Consider the following 24,876-nt stretch of genomic DNA (forward strand, 5'->3'; position numbering starts at 1 on the left):
CTGTGACGAGCTCCAAACTCACGATTGTTGGGCGTACTGACAGACGCAAAAGGATAGTAAATCCTATTCCAGCATGATCGAGAATCGACAGATGAATAGCCGTGCCGTGACAGGGTGCGTTGACCATTTTCACTGAGAGGATAAGATGAAGCCATTGACAAGGGTGATGCTTCCAGACGATTAGCCGTGCCGTGACAGGGCATTTGGATCATTTTCCCGAGAGAAGACCGAAAGTAGCCATTGACAGTGGTGATGTATCACATAAAGCCAGCCATGGAAAGGAGTAAGACTGATTTGATGAAGATAGCAGGAAAGCAGAAGTTCATAGGAACGAAAGCATCTCTATTCGCTTATCTGAAATTCTCACCAAGGAATTACATAAGTATTTCTATCCTTTATTATTTATCTTTTAATTATCTAATCCAACCACATTTAACCCTATCTGACTGAGATTTGCAAGGTGACCATAGCTTGCTTCATACCAACAATCTCCGTGGGATTCGACCCTTACTCACGTAAGGTATTACTTGAACGACCCAGTGCACTTGCTGGTTAGTTGTGCGAAGTTGTGAACCATGGTATTGGCACCAAGTTTTTGGCGCCATTACCAGGGAAAGAAAGAGCGATGAATTTTACATAATCAAAGTGTAATCACAATTTCTGCGCACCAAGTTTTTGGCGCCGTTGCCGGGGATTGTTCGAGTTTTCGGCAAGCTTTTGGTCCGGTAACATCAGTGCCAAGTTTTATCCGGCAACAACACCAAGTTTTTGGCGCCGTTGCCGGGGATTGTTCGAGTATGGACAACTGATGGTTCATCTTGTTGCTCAGATTAGGTAACTTTCTTTTCGTTTTCTTTTCAAAAAATTTTCAAAAATATTTCAAAAATTTCTCATCTGTTTTCGAAAAAATAAAAATATTTTCAAAAAATATATTTTTATTCAAAATTTTTAAGAATGAATTCTAGTGTTTCATGAAGCATGTGAAGCCTGGCTGGCTGTAAAGCCATGTCTAAATTCTTCTGTACTGAGGCTTCCAACCATCAGCTCTTATACGACTGAAGGGTATGTCAGGCATGTCATGTCTGAATTACATGCTGAAGCTTGGCTGGCCATTGGTCATGTCTAGTGTTTTGGACCGGAGCTTTCATTGAAAGCTTGGCTGGCTAGTGAGCCATGTCTAATTCCTGGACTGAAGCTTTAGACTAACATGGCAAGATTCCTGGAATTCATCTTAAAAATTTTGGAATCCTTATTTTTCTTTTTCATATAATTTTTGAAAAAAAATCCAAAAAAAAAATTAGAAAATCAAAAAAATCAAAAATATTTTTGTGTTTCTTGTTTGAGTCTTGAGTCATATCATAAGTTTGGTGTCAATTGCATATGTATCTTGCATTTTTCGAAAATTCATGCATTCATAGTGTTCTTCATGATCTTCAAGTTGTTCTTGGTAAGTCTTCTTGTTTGATCTTGATGTTTTCTTGTTTTGCATCTTTAGTTGTTTTTCATGTGCATTTTTCGTTTGTTAGAGTCTAAACATGAAAGATTTCTAAGTTTGGTGTCTTACATGTTTTCTTTGCATATAAAAATTTTCAAAAAAATGTTCTTGATGTTCATCATGATCTTTAAAGTGTTCTTGGTGTTCGTCTTGATATTCATAGCATTCTTGCATGCATTCATTGTTTTGATCCAAAAATTTTCATGCATTGCATCATTTTCATGTTTTTCATAAAAATTTCAAAAATCAAAAAAATATCTTTCCCTTTTTCTCTCATCAAATTCGAAAATTTGGGTTGACTTTTTCAAAAATTTTTAAAATCAAGTTGTTTTTTTTTATGAGTCAAATCAAATTTTCAATTTGAAAATCTTATCTTTTTCAAAAATCAAATCTTTTTCATTTTTCTTAGTTATTTTCGAAAATTATAAAAATGTTTTTCAAAAAAATCTTTTTCTTATTTTTATATCAAATTTTCAAAAATAATAACAACAATTAATGTTTTGATTCAAAAATTTTAAGTTTGTTACTTACTTGTTAAGAAAGATTCAAACTTTAAGTTCTAGAATCATATCTTGTGAATCAAGTCATTAATTGTGATTTTTAAAATCAAATCTTTTTCAAAAACTAATTTCAATCATATCTTTTCAAAAATATCTTCTTATCTTATCTTTTTCAAAATCATATCTTTTTCAAAAATTTGATTTTAAAATATCTTTTCTAACTTCTTATCTTCTTATCTTTTCAAAATTGATTTTCAAATTTGTTTCAACTAACTAACTAACTTTTTGTTTGTTTCTTATCTTTTTCAAAACTACTTAACTAACTCTCTCTCTCTCTCTAATTTTCGAAAATATCTCCCCCCCTTTTTCAAAATTTCTTTTTTTATTAATTATTTTAATCTTTGATTTAAAAATTTTCGAAAATTACTAACCTTTTTCAAAAACTATTTTCAAAAATCACTAACTCTTTTTCAAAAATTGTTTTCGAAAATCCTCTCCCTCTCTCAACTTATTCTATTTATTTATTCATCTACTAACATCTCTCCCTCACCCACCAAAAATCCGAACCCTCTCTCTCTCTCTTTCTGAGTTCAGATTTTTTTCTCTTCTTCTTTTCTTCTACTAACAATAAGGAACCTCTTTACTGTGACATAGAGGATTCCTCTTCTTTTCTTTTTCTCTTCTCTTTCTTATGAGCAGGGATAGAGAAAAAGGCATTCTTGTTGAAGCTGATCCAGAACCTGAAAGGACTCTGAAGAGGAAACTAAGAGAAGCTAAATTACAACAATCCAGAGACAACTTGATTGAAAATTTCGAACAAGTAAAGGAGATGGCAGTCGAACCTAACAACAATGCAAGGAGAATGCTTGGTGACTTTACTGCACCAAATTCCAATTTACATGGAAGAAGCATCTCCATTCCTGCCATTGGAGCAAACAACTTTGAGCTAAAACCTCAATTAGTTTCTCTGATGCAGCAGAACTGCAAGTTTCATGGACTTCCATCTGAAGATCCTTTTCAGTTCTTAACTGAATTCTTGCAGATCTGTGATACTGTTAAGACTAATGGAGTAAATCCTGAAGTCTACAGGCTCATGCTTTTCCCTTTTGCTGTAAGAGACAGAGCTAGAGTGTGGTTGGACTCTCAACCCAAAGACAGCCTGAACTCTTGGAATAAGCTGGTCACGGCTTTCTTAGCCAAGTTCTTTCCTCCTCAAAAGCTGAGCAAGCTTAGAGTGGATGTTCAAACCTTCAAACAAAAAGATGGTGAATCCCTCTATGAAGCTTGGGAGAGATACAAAGGACTGACCAAAAAGTGTCCTACTGACATGCTTTCAGAATGGACCATCCTGGATATATTCTATGATGGTTTATCTGAGCTATCAAAGATGTCATTGGATACTTCTGTAGGTGGATTCATTCACCTAAAGAAAACACCTACAGAAGCTCAAGAACTCAATGACATGGTTGCTAATAACCAGTTCATGTACACTTCTGAGAGGAATCCTGTGAGTAATGGGACGCCTATGAAGAAGGGAGTTCTTGAGATTGATACTCTGAATGCCATATTGGCTCAGAACAAAATATTGACTCAGCAAGTCAATATGATTTCTCAGAGTCTGAATGGAGTGCAAGCTGCATCCAACAGTACTCAAGAGGCTTCTTATGAAGAAGAAGCTTATGATCCTGAGAACCCTGCAATAGCAGAGGTGAATTACTTAGGTGAACCTTATGGAAACACCTATAACTCATCATGGAGAAATCATCCAAATTTCTCATGGAAGGATCAAAAGCCTCAACAAGGCTTTAATAATAGTGGAAGAAACAAGTTTAACAATAATAAACCTTTTCCATCATCCACTCAGCAACAGACAGAGAACTCTGAACAAAATACTTCTAATTTAGCAAACTTAGTCTCTGATCTATCTAAGGCCACTGTAAGTTTCATGAATGAAACAAGATCTTCCATTAGAAATCTGGAAGCACAAGTAGGCCAGCTGAGTAAAAAGATCACTGAAATCCCTCCTAGTACTCTCCCAAGCAATACAGAAGAGAATCCGAAAGGAGAGTGCAAGGCCATTGACATAAGCATCATGGCCGAACCTGTGAGGAGAGGAGAAGACGTGAATCCCAAGGAGGAAGACCTCCTGGGACGTCCAGTGATTAATAAGGAGCTTCCCTCTGAGGAACCAAAGGACTCTGAGGCTCATCTAGAGACCATAGAGATTCCATTAACCCTCCTTATGCCCTTCATGAGCTCTGATGAGTATTCCTCTTCTGAAGAGAATGAGGATGTCACTAAAGAGCAAAATGCCAAGTTTTTTGGTGCAATCATGAAGCTGAATGCCAAATTATTTGGTATTGAAACTTGGGAAGATGAACCTCCCTTGTTCATCAATGAACTAAGTGATCTGGATCAACTGACATTGCCTCAGAAGAGACAGGATCCTGGAAAGTTCATAATACCTTGTACCATAGGCACCATGATCTTTAAGGCTGTGTGTGACCTTGGTTCAGGAATAAACCTCATGCCCCTCTCTGTAATAGAGAAACTGGGAATCTATGGGGTGCAAGCTGCTAAAATCTCATTAGAGATGGCAGACAATTCAAGAAAATAGGCTTATGGACAAGTAGAGGACGTGTTAGTAAAGGTTGAAGGCCTTTACATCCCTGCTGATTTCATAGTCCTGGATACTGGAAAGGAAGAGGATGAATCCATCATCCTAGGAAGACCTTTCCTAGCCACAGCAAGAGCTGTGATTGATGTGGACAGAGGAGAATTAATCCTTCAATTGAATGAGGATAACCTTGTGTTTACAACTCAAGGATCTCTCTCTGCATCCATGGAGAGGAAGCATAAAGAACACTACAAGAAAAACACCCATTCAGGTACACTTGAAAAGTGTAGCCAAAAGTAAAAAAAAATGATGCCTTAGGCTACGGCTATGCTTTTTGGGCTACGGCTACGCTTTTTGGAGTGATTCCTATTCGGCCGTTGCCTATTCTCAAAAGCTACGCTTTTCTGCACCAAGGGCTACGCTTTTGGCCTTTGAGAATAGGCTACGCTTTTCAAGTGATGCTGTCCAGAACCAAAGGCTACACTTTTCAGCTTTTATTTTTCCAGAATAGGCTACGCTTTTCAACACTACTGCATCACTTGTAAAGCGTAGCCACATTGTATACCATAGCTACTTTTTATAAGCGTAGCCTTAAGTCCCTCTTTTTTTTTTTTTGTATACTATAGCTACTGTATATAAGTGTAGCCTTAGGTCTCGTTTTTTTTTTTTTTTTTTTTGTATACTATAGCTACTGTATATAAGTGTAGCCTTAGGTCTCGTTTTTTTTTTGTATACTATAGCTACTGTATATAAGTGTAGCTTTAGGTATTTTTTTCTATATATATATATATATATATAATAATTATTAATACAACATAATAATTAATATGATTACATGTATAATAATTTTGTATTTTTATTTAAATGAGTTGAATATTACAAAATAAAAATAAATACATAATTATACTAAATAATTTCTTTATATAATAAAAATTATCTCTAACAAAAATATATTTATAATATTGATCCAAAAGTACAAGAATGAAGTTAATTGGAAAAATTCATACATCTCAAACTAAAGTAAGCATAGCCATATCAAAACCATAATATCACTTAGCCAATAAAAGTATCTTCTAATAAAAATCATTAGTCATTAGTCAGCCTGATAATCCATACTTCTTCAAGAGTTCTAATTTCTCCTTGTAGGATTGATCAGATTTCTTGAGTACTTCTTCAAGAGTTCTAATTTCTCCTTGTAGGATTGATCAAATTTCTTGAGTGACACTGACAACTCAACTGAATCACAAGGATTGGCGCCTTCCCTTGGAACAAACCCATACAATAATAGAAGCTCCCCATTTGATTTTTTTCCATATGAAATGAACACCTAGGTAGTATGATACAAGTAGTCAAATCTAATCTTTGGACTTAATGCTTAAACTACTCCGATGATGCCATACTGGTGAAAAATATCATGATCAAATAAAGCTTTAATCAATTAATAGCTTATCATTTTGTTTGGAACTTGTTTGCTTTGTGCTAACTTTATCCTAGATAACAAATTCCAATCTTTCAATCTATGTTTACCTGCTCACCTGGTTGATACGGCCGATCTGTAGTAAAGACAATTCCCTTTGATAAATTATCATAATCCAAAAAGGTATCCACCTAAACCAGTGAAAAGAAACTGGAGTTAGAAAATTTTTCATGGGCAAAATCATAAACACCAAGCAACCCTCAATACTAAACAGTTAAACAGAGCAGGTAGAACAACCCTCAATACTAAACCACCAAGCAACCCCATTTATTAGGATGACCAACCAAAAGACAGATCCAAGCTAACACTTGTGCATTTTAAGTAATTCAGAAAAAAGGAAAAAAAGTCACACACAGACACACATATCCTTCAGAAGACCAGAAAATCAGAACCCAGATTTCATAACCATAATAAAAAAAACTATATGAGAATTATATGGGAGCATAACAACAATAAAAAAATGTCTATGTATAGATTCTGTTTACCCTGGTTGATTGGCTTGTTTCTGAAATGCTACATATATCTCAGTTAATAAAACATATCACGTTCTAAATAATCATCACCCTAATCAAAAGAAAGTACAGACCTCAATGAGAAAATAAAGATAGGTACCTAATGGTAACTTCATCCCAGCCTTAGTGATTTCATAAGGGATAGTAGATGGATTTTTTGTTACAAACAATTGCCGGGGAACTCCAACCTTGCCTAAAATCAAAAGTTAAAGAGTAGTTCAACCACTAATCCAATTTACCATAATAGAAACAGTTTCACTCTAAAACATTGCAAGAAAATAACTTCTTGTTATATTAGCTAAAATGACTTAATAGTTAATACTTGTGCATTAGGATGACCAACCAAAAGACAGAGATCCAAGCTAACACTTGTGCATTTTAAGTAATTCAGAAAAAAAGGAAAAAAACCACACACACACACACATATCCTTCAGAAGACCAGAAAATCAGAACCCAGATGTCATAACCATAATAAAAAAAACTATTATTATTATTATATTAATATAAGAAAAATAAATAAATTAATCAAATTGAAATACCCAGTCCGGGGTACAGATTAAAATTGGAAAAAGCACCAGAAATATCTTCACTTGAGGTGATTTAAGTGGGAAAAATTTAAAAAAAAAGGTTTACCAGAATGAGCAAGTTTATTGACACAGGTGTGCCTACTCAAACGCTGCGTTTCCTGTTGAGATCAAAGAGACAGAGAGAGAGTGATCAAAATAATCTAAAGCTCATGGCAGCCACCAAATTTTGCTCCTGAAAAGGAAATACAATTTCGGACGAAGAAAATTATTAATCCTCAACATGCATTTGGATTCAGTATCAATGAATAAGCTAATGAAAAAACCAACCATGAACAAAAGGAGAAATGATACATATTGATATTCCTAGATATTGTAGTATAAAAAAACCTAAAAACAATCAAATTTCAATAAACTAAGTTGGCAAAGTATTGGCAAAGTTTAGGGAAATGTTAAAAGAAAGCAGTTGACTTATGAATGATGGAATAACTCGCCCATCATTACTCAAAAAGCAAAACAAGTACAAGAGTAGCAGTAGCAATTAACAGAAACGGAAGAGAAGATGAAGATGAATGTGGTTTTTCATTTTGGAGTTTAGGATTTTATATTGGAGAAATGAAATTGAGCCTTGTAAAGGATAGTAGTGTAGAGAATGGTTAGTTAGCTTGTGACTTAATAAAACTGTTAAGGCAATTAAGAATCTAATAGATTTTTCATATTAGGCAAAGCTGTTAGTTACTCATATTATTAATGTATAAATAGGAGTGCAAGTCTTGCTCCTAAAACACAATCAATAATATTGCTACTTGATATGAAAAATCAAATGTTTCTTCACTATATAGTAGTAGAGAAATACTAATCTACCACTTTATAGACACAAACACACTCAGAACGTAGCTTATCTTTAAGCAGTCTAAAGAACATAAAAATACATTGAAACAAATAAATTGCTTGTCTTTTAAGCACCAAAATTTTTAAAAAGCAGAGATGCACAAGTTTCTTGTCTTTCAAGTACTAAAAATTCTAATATGCAGTATTTACAAAGGCCTGGGAGAAACCTTCATTACTTTGTTCAACCCCACAAAATTTATGGTTATTCTTTGCATACAAGTGAAATATGAGTGATTTTGAAATTTTAATTATGAAGGCAACAGCATAACTAGTGAGTTGCTTTTCAGTGCATGTAATTCCTAACATTTGTAGGTGAACTAAATTGAAATCTCAACTCTTAGCATTGCTTAGAAATTGTGCAAGACTGCAAATTACCATTTTCACCAACAATAATGACTCAGAAATTCCCTTTGTTAACCACATGCTACTTAACAGTTAAATCTTATACGTATACTCCATATTAGTAACCATAGAAACACAAGGTTCAAGTCTACAATTGACTGAGTATGAAAGAAACTATCCTCACTATATGTAGTAAAAGGCTTAATGTGATAGAAATTATAGTACACAACTAACAAAAGGTACTTCCCTCAGAAGTAAGGGCTGGAAGATCAATAAGATAAGAAAAGCATAACCAACTTACTATACAAGTGAAAGATAATCATCAGAATCTATCAAAATTGCAGAAGTTTGGGGCAGGCCCCAAACCATTCAAGAAGAAAAAGAAAATTACCTTTCTGAAGCATGATCCCATCATCAACTGAACTATCAACTTCATTACCACTGATACCAGTACCATATCCTAAACCAGTCAAGCTTGATGAGTAACTAGGCATTGGAAACTCTTCCAGAATTCTAAAGTGTGACCAGTGAATCCCATCAAAGTCATCATCTTTTCCAAATTCCTGAGAAGGGTACTGCTCAAAAAGTGATTATCGTGAATTCAGAAAGAGACGAAACGATGGGTTAAGATATGGTGGCGTCAACAAAGAGTATAGCAGATCAATCAAGTAAAGTTAATTATCGTGAATTCAGAAATTACTAAAAATGACAAAACTTGGAACAGTATAAAATAACAAAGTCACCCAAGTATTTCTCTCCATAAGTCGATCAAGGAAAAAAAAATCATATTTTTAAATAAATATCAGTCAAACTAACATTAACCAATTTGTTATTTTTTACTAAAAATATATAAAAAAATGTTTATGGATGAAAAACTGATTCTTGATGTGTTGATCAATCACTCACAGACCATAAATATAAAATATTTAAGTATATAACCTATTATAAACCATCACAACAATGGAATAGCAGGTGGACTAGTTGAAACTCAGACCAAGATACACAACAAAAGCAAGAAAGTATAAGATAAATTGAAACTCAGACCAAGATACACAACAAAAGCAAGAAAGTACAAGATACACAACTCTGACCAACGGGTCACACACAAAACCTAACTTACATGGAATTTAGGTGATTCTAGAGCTTCAAATCTAGTATTTTTATAGCAAAAAGCTCAAATTTCCAAACCCAGAATCAATTTTCCGAACCAACAATGAGCTAGGATCAAGCAAAAATGAAAATTAACATAGCAACAGCACCAAAACTCATTTCAATTAATCCATAAAGATTGGAACTTTTAACAGTAAGACAATAATTTTGCATGCAGAATTAGGTATTGGATGGAATCAAAACTATGCAGAATTGGCCTAAGATGCCATGAACAAAACACCAAACAAATTACTCGAATCTAATTAACTAAATACAGTTCAATACAAATGTCACACATTATTTAAGGGATCAGACTTTCACAGCCATATTTTATTTTATTTGAGTTCATCAAGAATCCAAAAAATTTAGCTTGAGACCTAATAATAAGAATTGAAACTACACAATACTTGAAACTATTAATTAGTAGAATTGAAAGAAAAAGAAAACCAATAATAAGCAACAAACATGATAAGCAACTCATCTTGGTATTCCTGTGCAGCAACTAATCATGGACAAACTCACCTGTGTTAATGGAATAAAACCCCTAAATTCACGAGTTCTCCTGCGCTGCAACAATAGCATGCATGTTCATCAATTCACGATGTCACAGATTATTGTACCAAAACCCCCAAATTGAAACCTAAAATCAGAACCCTAACCTCACGAATGAAGAAAGCTTTCAGTTGAGCGCAGAGTCTTCGTGATGTGACCGCGCAGCGAAGAGAAGCGACGATGAAGATAAGTGGGGAAGATGAGTGAGCACAGAGTCTTCCTGGAGTGGTGAGTGGTGACGCCGTCAGTGGTGAGTGGTGATGACAAACGCTTTTCTCTGATTTGAGGGTGATGACGGTGGTGAGGGCGGCGCAGCGACGGTCAGTAATGCAGCAATGTGGAGAGTGGTGAGTGCGGGTGAGTGGTGCGTGGGGGCGACGACGGTCAATGGCGAGAGTGAGAGGTCAATGACGAGAGCGAGAGTGAGAGGGTCAATGGCGAGAGTGAAGAGAGTGAATGGGGGGCGACGATGGTGAGCTTTGGAGGCAGGGTTTCTTCCTTGCGACGGTGCCTGAGTGACCTTTCCAGGGTTTCTGAAAGGAGATGATGAAGGTGCTTTGGCTTGAGTGAGATTTGGAGGGAATAATGGATAAAAAATTTTACTTAGTAAAAATTTTACTTAGTAAAAATTTTACTAAGTGTCATCATCAGTTTGCTTTTTGCTTTCAGGAAAAAGAGGGAAAAAATTTACTAAGTGTAAGTTTTTGGCTCTAGATACATTAGGCATCACTTTTAAAATGCACCCAAAATTTAACAAATAGGCTACCCTTTAAAAGCGTCTCCTTTGATACGAAAAGTGAACCTATAGATATCAACCTACGGCTACGCTTTATAAGTGATTTCTATAATACCTAAGGCTACGCTTTTTAAATGATGCCGTATTTGTGTATCCTTTTCTCTTATAAAAAGGCAACACGGAGAAAAGCGTAGCTTATTCTATGAATAGGCTACGCTTTTCAAATGTAGCTTAAAAAAAGTGTGGCTGAATGGGTATTTTTCTTGTAGTGGAACTTCTCTCAAAGCAGAGTCAAACAAAGCCCCCACAGTCAAACTCTAAGTTTGGTGTTGGGAGGCCACAACCAAACTCTAAGTTTGGTGTTGAACTCCCATATCCAAACTCTAAGTTTGGTGTTGGAGAGTCTCAACAATGCTCTGAACATCTGTGAGGCTCCATAAGAGCCCACTGTCAAGCTATTGACATTAAAGAAGCGCTTGTTGGGAGGCAACCCAATGTCTATTTATCTAATTTTGTTTTTGTTTTTCATGTTTTATTAGGTTCATGATCATGTGGAGTCACAAAATAAATATAAAAATTGGAAACAGAATCAAAAACAGCAGAAGAAAAATCACACCCTAGAGGAAGCACCTGCCTGGCGTTCAACGCCAGAACAGAGCATGGTTCTGGCGCTGAACGCCCAAAATGGGCAGCATCCTGGCACTGAACGCCCAGAACAAGCATGGTTCTGGCGTTCAACGCCAGAAATGGCAACAAATGGGCGTTGAACGCCCAAAATGGGCACCAACCTGGCGCTGAACGCCCAGAGTTGTGTGCAAGGGCATTTTACATGCCTAATGGGTGCAGGGATGTAAATCCTTGACACCTCAAGATCTGTGGATCCCACAGGATCATCTCAGGATCTGTGGACCCCACAGGATCATCTCAGGATCTGTGGACCCCACAGGATCCCCACTACCTCCATTCACCTCTTCTCACCCCTCTTTCACACAATCCCATAAACACTCTTCCCCAAAACCCTTCACCTATCACATCCACTCACTCTTCCCAATAAACCTACCTCATAAACTCCACCTACCTTCAAAAATTCAAAACCAATTTCCCACCCAAACCCACCCATATGGCCGAACCTTAACCCCCCTCCCTTCCCTATATAAAGCCCTCCATTCTTCATCAAATTCACACAACACACCCCTCTACACCCTTCTTGGCCGAAACACTTCCCACTCTCCCTCTCCTCCATTTCTTCTTCTTCTTCATCTATTCTTTCTCTTATTGCTCGAGGGCGAGCAAAATTCTAAGTTTGGTGTGGTAAAAGCATAAGCTTTTTGTTTTTCCATTACCATTGATGGCACCTAAGACCGGAGAATCCTCTAAAAAGAGGAAAGGGAAGACAAAAGCTTCCACATCTGAGTCATGGGAGATGGAAAGGTTCATCTCCAAAGCCCATCAAGACCACTTCTATGATGTTGTGGCCAAGAAGAAGGTGATCCCTGAGGTCCCTTTCAAACTCAAAAGAAATGAGTATCCGGAGATCCGACATGAAATTGAAAGAAGAGGTTGGGAAGTTCTAACAAATCCCATCCAACAAGTCGGCATCCTGATGGTTCAAGAGTTCTATGCCAATGCATGGATCACCAAGAACTATGATCAAAGTAAGAACCCGGATCCAAAGAACTATGTTACAATGGTTCGGGGGAAATACTTGGATTTTAGTCCGGAAAATGTGAGGTTGGCGTTTAACTTGCCTATGATGCAAGGAGATGAACAACCCTACACTAGAAGGGTCAACTTTGATCAAAGGTTGGACCAAGTCCTTATGGACATATGTGTAGAAGGAGCTCAATGGAAGATTGACTCCAAAGGCAAGCTGGTTCAACTAAGAAGATTGGACCTCAAGCCTGTAGCTAGAGGATGGTTGGAGTTCATTCAATGTTCAATCATCCCCACTAGCAACCGGTCTGAAGTTACTATAGACCGGGCCAGCATGATCCATAGCATCATGATTGGAGAAGAGGTGGAAGTTCATGAGATTATACCTCAAGAACTCTACAAGGTGGCTGACAAGTCCTCCACTATGGCAAGGTTAGCCTTTCCTCACCTCATTTGCCACCTATGCAATTCGGCTGGGATTGACATAGAGGGAGATCTCCTCATTAAAGAGGACAAGCCCATCACTAAGAAGAAGATGGAGCAAGCAAGAGAGCCCATTCATGGAGCTCAAGAGGCGCAAGAAGCTCAATACCATGAGATCCCGGAGATGCCTCAATTGCACTTTCCTTCACAAAATTATTGGGAGCAAATCAACACCTCCCTAGGAGAATTGAGTTCCAATATGGGACAACTAAGGGTGGAACATCAAGAGCACTCCATCATGCTCCATGAAATAAGAGAAGATCAAAAAGCAATGAGGGAGGAGCAACAAAGACAAGGAAGAGAAATAGAAGAGCTCAAGGACATCATTGGTTCCTCAAGGAGTAAACGCCACCATCACTAAGGTGGATTCATTCCTTGTTCTTATTTCTTCTGTTTTTCGTTTTCTATGTTAAGTGCTTATCCATGTTTGTGTCTTCATTACATGATCATTAGTATTTAGTAACATTGTCTTAAAGTTATGAATGTCCTATGAATCCATCACCTCTCTTAAATGAAAAATGTTTTAATTCAAAAGAACAAGAAGTACATGAGTTTCGAATTTATCCTTGAACTTAGTTTAATTATATTGATGTGGTGACAATGCTTCTTGTTTTCTGAATGTATGCTTGAACAGTGCATATGTCTTTTGAAGTTGTTGTTTAAGAATGTTAAATATGTTGGCTCTTGAAAGAATGATGACTAGGAGACATGTTATTTGATAATCTGAAAAATCATAAAAATGATTCTTGGAGCAAGAAAAAGCAGCAAAGAACAAAGCTTGCAGAAAAAAAAAGAAAAAAAAATAGGCGAAAAAAATGGAAAGAAAAAGAAAAAGCAAGCAGAAAAAGCCAATAACCCTTAAAACCAAAAGGCAAGGGCAAATAAAAAGGATCCCAAGGCTTTGAGCATCAGTGGATAGGAGGACCTAAAGGAATAAAATCCTGGTCTAAGCGGCTAAACCAAGCTGTCCCTAACCATGTGCTTGTGGCGTGAAGGTGTCAAGTGAAAACTTGAGACTGAGAGGTTAAAGTCAAGGTCCAAAGCAAAAGAAGAGTGTGCTTAAGAACCCTGGACACCTCTAATTGGGGACTTTAGCAAAGCTGAGTCACAATCTGAAAAGGTTCACCCAATTATGTGTCTGTGGCATTTATATATCCGGTGGTAATACTGGAAAACAAAGTGCTTAGGGCCACGGCCAAGACTCATAAAAAAGCTGTGTTCAAGAATCATCATACTGAACTAGGAGAATCAATAACACTATCTAAACTCTGAGTTCCTATAGATGCCAATCATTCTGAACCTCAATGGATAAAGTGAGATGCCAAAACTATTCAAGAGGCAAAAAGCTATAAGTCCCGCTCATATAATTAAAGCTATGTTTCATTAATAGTTTGGAATTTATAGTATATTCTCTTCTTTTTATCCTATTTGATTTTCAGTTGCTTGGGGACAAGCAACAATTTAAGTTTGGTGTTGTGATGAGCGGATAATTTATACGCTTTTTGGCATTATTTTTAGTATGTTTTTAGTAGGATCTAGTTACTTTTAGGGATGTTTTCATTAGTTTTTATGTTAAATTCACATTTCTGGACTTTACTACGAGTTTGTGTGTTTTTCTGTGATTTCAGGTATTTTCTGGCTGAAATTGAGGGACTTGAGCAGAAATCAAATTCAGAGGTTGAAGAAGGACTACTGATGCTGTTGGATTCTGACCTCCCTGCACTCAAAATGGATTTTCTGGAGCTACAGAACTTAAAATGGCGCGCTTCCAATTGAGTTGGAAATTAGACATCCAGGGATTTCCAGCAATATATAATAGTCCATACTTTGGCCAAGTTTAGATGACGCAAATTGGCGTTCAACGCCAGCTCTCTGCCCAAATCTGGCGTCCAGCGCCAGAAAAGGATCCAAAACCAGAGTTGAACGCCCAAACTGGCACAAAAGCTGGCGTTCAACTCCAAGAAGGACCTCTACACGTGCAACACTCAAAGCTCAGCCCAAGAACACACCAAGTGGGCCCCGGAAGTGGAGTTATGCATCAATTACTTACTTCTGTAAACCCTAGTAGCTAGTTTATTATAAATAGGACCTATTACTATTGTATTAGGTATCTTTGATCAGTTGTATGCTATCTTAGATCACGTTTGAGGGCTGGCCTCTCGGCCATGCCTGGACTTTCACTTATGTATTTTTAACGGTAGAGTTTCTACACTCCATAGATTAAGGTGTGGAGCTCTGCTGTTCCTCAAAGATTAATGCAAAGTACTACTGTTTTCTATTCAATTCATCTTATTTCGCTTCTAAGATATTCATTCGCTCTTCAACCTGAATGTGATGAACGTGACAATCATCATCATTCCCTATAAACGCGTGCCTGACAACCACTTCCGTTCTACCTTCAACTGAATGAGTATCTCTTAGATCTCTTAATCGGAATCTTCGTGGTATAAGCTAGAATGATGGCGGCATTCAAGAGAATCCGGAAGGTCTAAACCTTGTCTGTGGTATTCCGAGTAGGATTCAATGATTGAATGACTGTGACGAGCTCCAAACTTGCGATTGTTGGGCATAGTTACAGACGCAAAAAGATAGTAAATCTTATTCCAGCATGATCGAGAACCGACAGATGAATAGTCGTGCCGTGACAGGGTGCGTTGACCATTTTCACTGAGAGGATAAGATGAAGGCATTGACAAGGGTGATGCCTCCAGACGATTAGCCGTGCCGTGACAGGGCATTTGGATCATTTTCCCGAAAGAAGACCGAAAGTAGCCATTGACAGTGGTGATGTATCACATAAAGCCAGCCATGGAAAGGAGTAAGACTGATTGGATGAAGATAGCAGGAAAGCAGAAGTTCTGAGGAATGAAAGCATCTCTATTCGCTTATCTGAAATTCTCACCAAGGAATTACATAAGTATTTCTATCCTTTATTATTTATCTTTTAATTATCTAATCCAACCACATTTAACCCTATCTGACTGAGATTTGCAAGGTGACCATAGCTTGCTTCATACCAACAATCTCCATGGGATTCGACCCTTACTCACGTAAGGTATTACTTGGACGACCCAGTGCACTTGCTGGTTAGTTGTGCGAAGTTGTGAACCATGGTATTGGCACCAAGTTTTTGGCGCCATTACCAGGGAAAGAAAGAGCGATGAATTTTACATAATCAAAGTGTAATCACAATTTCTGCGCACCAATAAACAAACAGAAGACAAGAAAGGACGGGAATCTCTACGTCAGAGTGCAGAGAATTCCCTGTGAGGTACTTGTGTAAAATAATAAAATAAAAATACTAAATAAAATAAATAAATAAATTTCGAAAATTATAGGTAGAAATAAGACAGAAAAAATTTGAAATTAACAAGAAAAATAAACAGGAAAAATTAAAATAAAAATAAAGAGGGGACACCAAACTTAATTTCAGAAATTAAGAAAAATTACTAGTAATAAATTCAAAAATAATAAGGTAGAAATTAAATAAAAAATTAAAATTAAAACACCTAATCTAAGCAATCAAACAACTAATAGTTGTTAATCACTGTCAATCCCCGGCAACGGCACCAAAAACTTGGTGCGGAATTTATAACCCACAAACTAACTAGCAAGTGTACCGGGTCGTGCCAAGTAATACCTCAGGTGAGTGAGGGTCGATCCCACGAGGATTGATGGACTAAGAAACAATGGTTAAATGAATTACTTAGTTAGACAAACAGAAGATAGTTTTGAGGGTTCAAAACGCATTAAACAGATGACAGAAAAATAAATAAGTTGGGAATAAAATATGGAGGGCAGTTAAGGCTTCAGAGTTATCTATTTTCTGGATTGACTTTTCTTATTAATTTATTTTAATCATGTAAGATTTAATTCATGGCAACTATATTTGACTAGACCCTAATTCCTTAGACCTTTCTAGTCTCTAACTTTCATCAATAGCCAATTCCTTGGTCAATTAATTCCAATTAGAGGGTGAAGTTCAATTCTAGTTATATGCCACAGAAATCCTAATTACCCAAATATAAGAGGATTATATGTCACGTATCCGTTAAATTTAGATAAACTAGAAATTTAGGAGAATTTATTTTCAAACTGTTGTTCAAGTAAAGAGCTTTTCCAAGTTATACAAGAACTCAATTAGAAAAAGGGTCATACTTCCGTTCCACCCAAATTCATAAAATAAAGAACGAAAACAATTCTTGAAATATAAATCAATACATAAATTAAAATACAAAAATAATAGTATCAATCCATACAATAGACAGAGCTCCTAACCTTAACAGTGGAGGTTTAGTTGCTCATGGTTCAAAGAGAAAAATAAGGATTCTGATAAAATGTATTTTGGCTGAGGTGGAATCCCAAGTTAACTAATTCCCATCCCCTTATATCTAATCCTAATTAATTTAAAATCTATCTTCTAAAACTAAAAATAATATTTTTTCCTATTTTAAAATAAAAGTTTAAATCAGAATTTAAGATCAGCAATTTCTGCGTTTTGTGCATGTGGCGCATGTCACGCGTACGCGTCAATCACGCATACGTGTCGATGGTCTTCTTCGCGTGTCACGCATACGTGTCAGGTACGCGCACGCGTCGCTGTGCAACTTCGCTTTTCACGTGTACGCGTCAGGTACGCACATGCGTCGCCATGGAAAACTCCAAATCACGCGCACGCGTTAGGTAGGCGCACGCGTCGCTCCTCGCTCTCATCTCCTTTAATTCTTGTGCTGATTCCATTTGTACAAGCTTCCTCTCCATCCTCCAAGCCATTCTTGCCCTATATAGCCTTCTTCTCTTTTTCTGTGGAAGCTCCATTAAATCCAACCAAATGCTACCTAAAATAAATAGAATTGCTCAAGACTCAAAGTAGCATCCATAGTAGCTAAAAGATAATTAATTCTTGATTAAACTCAACAATTTAGATACAAATTCACTAGGAAAAGACAGGAAAGATGCTCACGCATAAGCAACCCAGGCATAAGTATATATTATTTTAGTTTTATTTCAGTTTTATTTTAGTTTGATTTCATTTTATCATTCATTGATTTTCAAAGTTTTCCTAGGTTTTTGAATTTTTGTGATCATATACAGTGCTTAAAACAGGGATAGGAAGACTCAGACAAAAAAACAGAACACCTTGGAGGATCTATATGCTGAGGGCATTCGCATGTAAAGTTTTGATCCCCTTGGGGCGTTTCACGTCCATAATGGGCATCAAACACCACCAAGGGGGTGATCTTCTTGTCCCTTCCCATTTTCAATTTTTTTTGCTTGGGGTCAAGCAAACTTTTTAAGTTTGGTATTGCAAAGCGAGCTCTAAGTTTATATTAACATCAATGGCACCAAAGGGAGGTGAATCATCACAGAAGAGCACAGCCTGAGCAGCCACCAACACTGAGGTGGTTGAGTTTAATTTTCCCTTTCTTTCTATTTTTGAGTATTTCATTCTATTTTATGTTTTCCTTTTTAGGCTTGCATGATCACTCTTAGGATTTCTTTGCTTTAGTAGTTTATTTTTGAAAATTTTTTTTGTTTGAAGATGTCTCATGTATTGTCCACTAAGCTTAAAAGAAAATATTTTGAAAAGGAAGTAGTAAAATACATGAGATTTGAGTTATATATTATGAGTTATTCTAGTTACCTAGATATGGTGGCACTATCTCTATTCCTGAATGTACGAATTAACTGTGCATATTTGATATTGAAGTTGAGTATATTAGTTCTTGAGGAACAGGAGCTTAGAGAAGTATTATAGATTCTCTAAAATAAGAAGAGATTTAATTCTTGAAGCAAAACAAATAGCAAAAATAAATAAAAAGAAAAATCAAAAGAAAAAGGTCCAAGTCTTTTAGCATCAATGGTTAGGAGGGTCAGAACTAATCTAAAGGCTCAAAAGAGTGGTTTTCCCTAACCATATGCTTGTGGTGTGAAAGTGTCAAGTAACCCTTGAGACTGAGAACTTAAAGTCATGACCCAATGCTGTTACAGAGTATGCCTAAGGCTTTGAGAATCACTATTTGGGAGAAAAAGGAAGAAAAACTTGAACCCAATGAGTTCTCCAGTTAAGTGCTTGTGGTGTTCTTGTTTCAAGTTAAGCTTGAAGACAAAACACTTAGAGTCATGGCTAGGCTCAAGGTGAAAAGCACCAAAGAAAGAAAATAAAAAACTGTGTTCAAGAATCAATTAGAGCCTAAAGAAGAGAATCTATAATGTGATCCGAGTTCTAGTTTTGAAGGATACCAATTTTGTTGAGCTTCTAAGGATAGTGAGATGCCAAAGCTATTCAGAATTAGAGTGTCATTAGCCCTATTCAGTAACTAGACCTGAGCTTAAATGACAACTCAAGTCTTGTGTATTTTCTCTTCTTGGTCCTATATTGTTTTGGTTGCTTGAGGACAAGCAACAGTTTAAGTTTGGTGTTGTGATGCGTGAGCATCTTATACCCTTTTTCTCCTCATTTTCTAGTTGTTTTTTTTTATTATATTTTAGTGTAAAAAACCACTTTCAACACTACTTTGAGTTGTTTCATTATTTTTATGATTTTAGGTAAAATTCGGGAGAATTTGGCAAAGTTTTATGAAAAAACAAAGAAAGGATAGTAGATGTTGTCAACCCTGACCTCCTTGCATTCCAACGAGCATGACTTGAGCTACAGAGGTCCAATTGAAGCAATTTCAAGGTGTTGGAAAGCCAACTTCCAGAGCTTTCTAACAGTATATAATAGTTTATACTTTTCTTCTGGAATCATTAGCAAATCTGGTGCTAAACGCCAAGCCTGGCATTTAGCGCCCAAGAAGGACAGAATCAGTGCTAGAACTTCCCCCTGCCAGAGCGGAACGCCCACCAGGCATTTCACAGTGTGTGGTATGACTGGACTTCTGGTGAAGAGTACTCTCATGCTAAGTGAGAAGTCCTCAGTAGGAATCTTCTTGTTCCTCCAGCCCTTGGGTACCTTCTTCTTGGGACATCCTCCATCTTTGGTGGGTCGTGAATGTCCAACACGAAACTTAGGTTTGATGCAGGGGGACTGTATGACTGATGGGTTGGAAACGAATTCCAACACCTAAAATTCACCGACAAGTGTACCGGGTCGTATCAAGTAGTAATAACTCACTTAGAGTGAGGTTGATCCCACAGGGATTGATGGATCAAGCAACTTTAGTGGGTGATTAGTTTAGTCAAGCTAACATTGAAGTGAAATTGGATGAAATATAGCCAACAGAAAGTAAATTGACAATAATTGTAAATGACAGAATGTAAATAGGCAGAAAACTTAAAGAGCAAGAAATGTAAATTGACAGAATCTTAAATGACAAGAAATATAAATTGCATCAAAAGTAAAGGGGGCTGGGTGCTGGAAATTAAAGAAAGCAATAGATCAAAGCTTAGAGTAACTGCAGAGAATTAAACTTGCAGAAAAAGTAAATCAAATCATGAACAGAAATATAAAATGCCAAACAAGTGCAGAAGAATTAAATTACTTGAAAGTAAATTGAATTGGGTGCTGGGAATTAAAATTTAACAAGAAAGTGTAAAGTGCAATCAATCAGAAAGCTAGAATATGAAATGGGATGCAGCAGATATCAAACAAAAAAGAAAAATTGCTTGAAGAAGCAAAACAGTAAGAAAACTCAGCTCTATTGTGAAATCTAAAAGGACAAGTGAAGATCTCAGGGGTTGGATGAGACTACAAAACAGGTCTAGATCTCAATTCCTTCCTTGATCCAACAGTAAACAACTTGCGGAAGAAAAGAAGATGAAAGCAGTGAAGAAAAATTAGATCCAAATCACAATTCCTTGAAATTATGTAGAAAAGGAAACAAAGAGAGATCTCAGATCAAGAATGAAACAGAATTCCTTCAATTCTCAATCCAAGACTCAAAAGAAAATTAAAAGAGAGCTATCTATTCTACTTGCTCCCTATTGGAGCCAGCCTTTTTTTTTTTTACAAAAATGAAGATGATGCCTTATATAGGCTTTACAAAATGAAAATGAAAATGAAATTGAAACAAATTACAATTAAAATGAAATTCCTAATCTAATTGATCCTTGTGCGTTTGAGTGATGTCAATTGGGCATTGCTTGCTTTAGATTTTAATAAGAGTGGATCCAAAATGTATTTTTAATTGAAATTGTGCCATGGTGCAGCTCCCAGGGCATAGCTCAGTTGTGAAAGTTAACTGAGCACCCAAACTTGTCTTTGGCCCTTCCTTGTGCGCATAGAAGGGTCCTCTCTTCGATCCTTGGTGGAAGCAATTCAGCTCCAATTTTCCTTGTGAAGAAAACAAAGGTAGAGCTCAGTTGGAAAAGTTAACTGAGCTCCCTTTATATTCCTTGTGTAGCGCTCCACCTTTGAGTGTGAGGCCTTGAGTTCGAACCTTGGTGAGTGCATTTTGTGCATTTTTTCTTGCATAAGCGCTTCTCTTGGTCCCTTGGGTGCTTGGTTCGAACCCTTGTTGAAGCCTTTTCCAAACGTTGCACTTTGATTTTCTTTGAGGAGAGCCCGATAAAGTTAACTTAGTTAACTGAGCTCTATGCTTTTGCCTTGCTCTCTTGGGTGCTCAGTTAACTAAGTTAACTTAGCTCCATGCCTTGCTCCCTTGGCCCTTGGTCTAGGGCCTTTGCTGCCTTGATGCCACGCTTTTGAATGCCCGAGAACATTCAAAGGAATAAACGCTACTCTTTGCTTTAATGAACGCTTATTATAGCGTTTATTCTTTAAATGAATGCATAAGCCAATGATCACAAATCCTTATCAATCATGCATGCATTTAACACCTTATCAATCAATAATGCCAATTAACGTGAAGCTTTATTTGTTCATTTGCTAATTGCATTAGTGATTAAAGTTTCATGCATTGTTTTCATTGGCCGTAGCATTCATGATTTGCCAATTGCATTTCATTCATTAATAATGCCATTGCATTGATATTGCATGGTTCATGATGGCATCATTAATTAAATGCATGCATAAGGCATTGATAATTTAGTGCATGCATGCCTTAATTTATTAACTCATGATAATGAATGCATAAAGCATTAATGCATGCCATGGCTTCATGGTCATGGGCCACGCTTTTAAAAGCGTGGCCTAAGGCTCCAAAGTGTGTTCCAACTTCAAAGTGTGCCCTAAAACTCTTTTTTTCTCCTTTTTAGCTTATTTTGTGCTTCTTTGCCTCTTTTTCTTCTTATTTCCTACAAAGTTTATCAAATTAAAAGATCAAAGAAATATACCATTTAAGCACCAAAGAATGCAATATTTAAGCACTAATCATCAATTTCTTGTATGAAAAAGCATAGAAAAACATGACATGATGACATGTCATCAATGGCTTTCCACCAAGTGAGAAGGCTTGAGCTATGAACTCTGCATGCATGTACCTCCTTTGTCAGAGAGTGATGGAGGTTTGAAAACCTGGAAGACCAAATAGTCTTCCCACAGCCTCAGAACCAACTCTCCTCTCTTAACATCAATCAGGGCTCTTCCTGTAGCTAGGAATGGCCTTCCTAAGATGATGGAGTCATCTGTATCCACTCCCATATCAAGTATCACAAAGTCTTTAGGGTGGTTTAGGTCTTCAACTTTTACTAGAACATTCTTCACCAATCCGTATGCCCACTTCTGGGACTTGTCCGCCATCTCTAATGAAATTCTTGTGGGCTGCACCTCTTCGATCCCTAGTTTCTTCATCACAGAGAGATGATCAGATTTATCCTTGAACCAAGATTACACAGTGCCTTCTCAAATATAATAATCCCTATAGTACATGGGATCAGGAAGCTTTTGGGATCTGACATCTTCTTGGGTAGCCTCTTCTGGCCCAGTGCATTGCACTCCTTAGTGAGCACCACAGTTTCATCTTCCTTCAAGGCCTTCTTCTCAGAGAGTGCACTTTTCAAATAGGGCATATAAGGAGGCATCTTTTCCAACACCTCAACAAAAAGAATATTGATTTGTAACTTTTTAAAGATTTCTAAGAATTGAGTCATCTGCTCATCCTGTGTCTCCTCTTGAAGCTTCTGAGGGTGTTGTACTTTAGGCTCTTGTGCCACCACTGGGACATGTAACAAGGTGCTCCCAATCTTCTCTTGGGACTGTTCTTCCTTTAAATCCTCAGCAGCTTGCACCTCCTTGGGCTCAGCCTCCTTGCCCATGGTGAGGGCCTTACATTTTTCTCTTAGATTTACCTCTATGTTGATGGGAAGAGTGCTAGGAGATCTCCTAGGTATCCTCTTGCTCAACTGACCTATTTGCACTTCCAAGTTCCGAATTGAAGATCTTGTCTCTTGTATAAAGCTGTGGGTTGTCTTGGAAAGTTCAGAGACTACTATTGTGGCTAAGTCAGAGATGCTCTGTGTTTGAAAGGGCTCTTACTGCTGCTGAAAGGATTGGAGCTGCCTGTTGTTAAACCTATTCTGATTGGATCTGCCCTGGTTGTTGTTGAAGTTTTGTTGGGGCTTTTGCGGCTTCTCTCTCCACACAAAGTTAGGGTGATTCCTCCATCCCTAATTAAAAGTATTCAAATAGGGATTGATAAGCGGATAATTTATACGCTTTTTGGCATTGTTTTTACATAGTTTTCAGTATGATTTAGTTAGTTTTTAGTATATTTTTATTAGTTTTTAATTAAAATTCACATTTCTGGATTTTACTCTGAGTTTGTTTGTTTTTCTGTGATTTCAGGTATTTTCTGGCTGAAATTGAGGGACTTGAGCAAAAATCAGATTCAGAGGTTGAAGAAGGACTGCAGATGCTGTTGGATTCTGACCTCCCTGCACTCAAAGTGGATTTTCTGGAGCTACAAAACTCCAAATAGCACGCTCTCAATTGCGTTGGAAAGTAGACATCCAGGGCTTTCCAGAAATATAAAATAGTCCATACTTTGATTAAGGATAGACGATGTAAACTGGCGTTGAACACCAGTTCCATGCTGCATTCTAGAGTCAAACGCCAGAAACAGGTTACAAAGTGGAGTTAAACGCCAGAAACAGGTTACAAACTGGCGTTCAACTCCAAGAGAAGCTTCTACACGTGTAATGCTCAATGCTCAGCCCAAGCACACACCAAGTGGGCCCCAGAAGTGGATTTCTGCATCAATTACTCATTTTTGTAAACCCTAGTAACTAGTTTAGTATAAATAGGACTTTTTACTATTGTATTTACATCTTTGGATTATCTTTTGATCTTTTGATCACGTTTTAGGGGGGCTGGCCATTTGGCCATGCCTGAACCTTTATCACTTATGTATTTTCAATGGTAGAGTTTCTACACACCATAGATTAAGGTGTGGAGCTCTGCTGTTCCTCAAAGATTAATGCAAAGTACTACTGTTTTTTCTATTCAATTCAACTTATTCCGCTTCTAAGATATTCATTCGCACTTCAATATGATGGATGTGATGATTGTGACAATCATCATCATTCTCAACTTATGAACACGTGCCTGACAACCACTTCCGTTCTACCTTAGATTGAATGGATATCTCTTAGATATCTAATACAGGGGACCGAGTCCGAGTTATTAGTGTCTTTGTGGTATAAGTTAGATCCCATGGATGGCCATTCCTGAGATCCAGAAAGTCTAAACTTTGTCTGTGGTATTCCAAGTAGGATCTGGGAAGGGATGGCTGTGACGAGCTTCAAACTCGCGAGTGCTGGGCGTAGTGACAGACGCAAAAGGATCAATGGATCCTATTCCAGTATGATCGAGAACCGACAGATGAATAGCTGGTGCACGATTTGTGAATCACACTTTTCATACTCGTACCACTAACCAGCAAGTGCACTGGGTCGTCCAAGTAATACCTTACGTGAGTAAGGGTCGAATCCCACAGAGATTGTTGGTTTGAAGCAATCTATGGTTATCTTGAAATTCTTAGTCAGGAAGTCAATTATATTTATCAGTTGAGTTGCGAATAAACAAGAGAGCATGGATTAAAGGT

General features: G+C 37.1%; 1 non-coding gene across 1 annotated transcript; it reads right to left on the reverse strand.

Moving 5' to 3' along the window:
* Nucleotides 1-3,220: 3,220 nt before the first annotated feature.
* On the reverse strand, nucleotides 3,221-3,328 carry LOC112781648 (small nucleolar RNA R71). The gene has a single exon (XR_003192412.1). It is a non-coding gene; the product is annotated as a small nucleolar RNA R71 (small nucleolar RNA).
* Between the last annotated feature and the right edge of the window lie 21,548 nt (nucleotides 3,329-24,876).

Source organism: Arachis hypogaea, chromosome 19 (assembly GCF_003086295.3).
Source record: "Arachis hypogaea cultivar Tifrunner chromosome 19, arahy.Tifrunner.gnm2.J5K5, whole genome shotgun sequence".
Taxonomy (NCBI): Eukaryota; Viridiplantae; Streptophyta; class Magnoliopsida; order Fabales; family Fabaceae; genus Arachis; species Arachis hypogaea.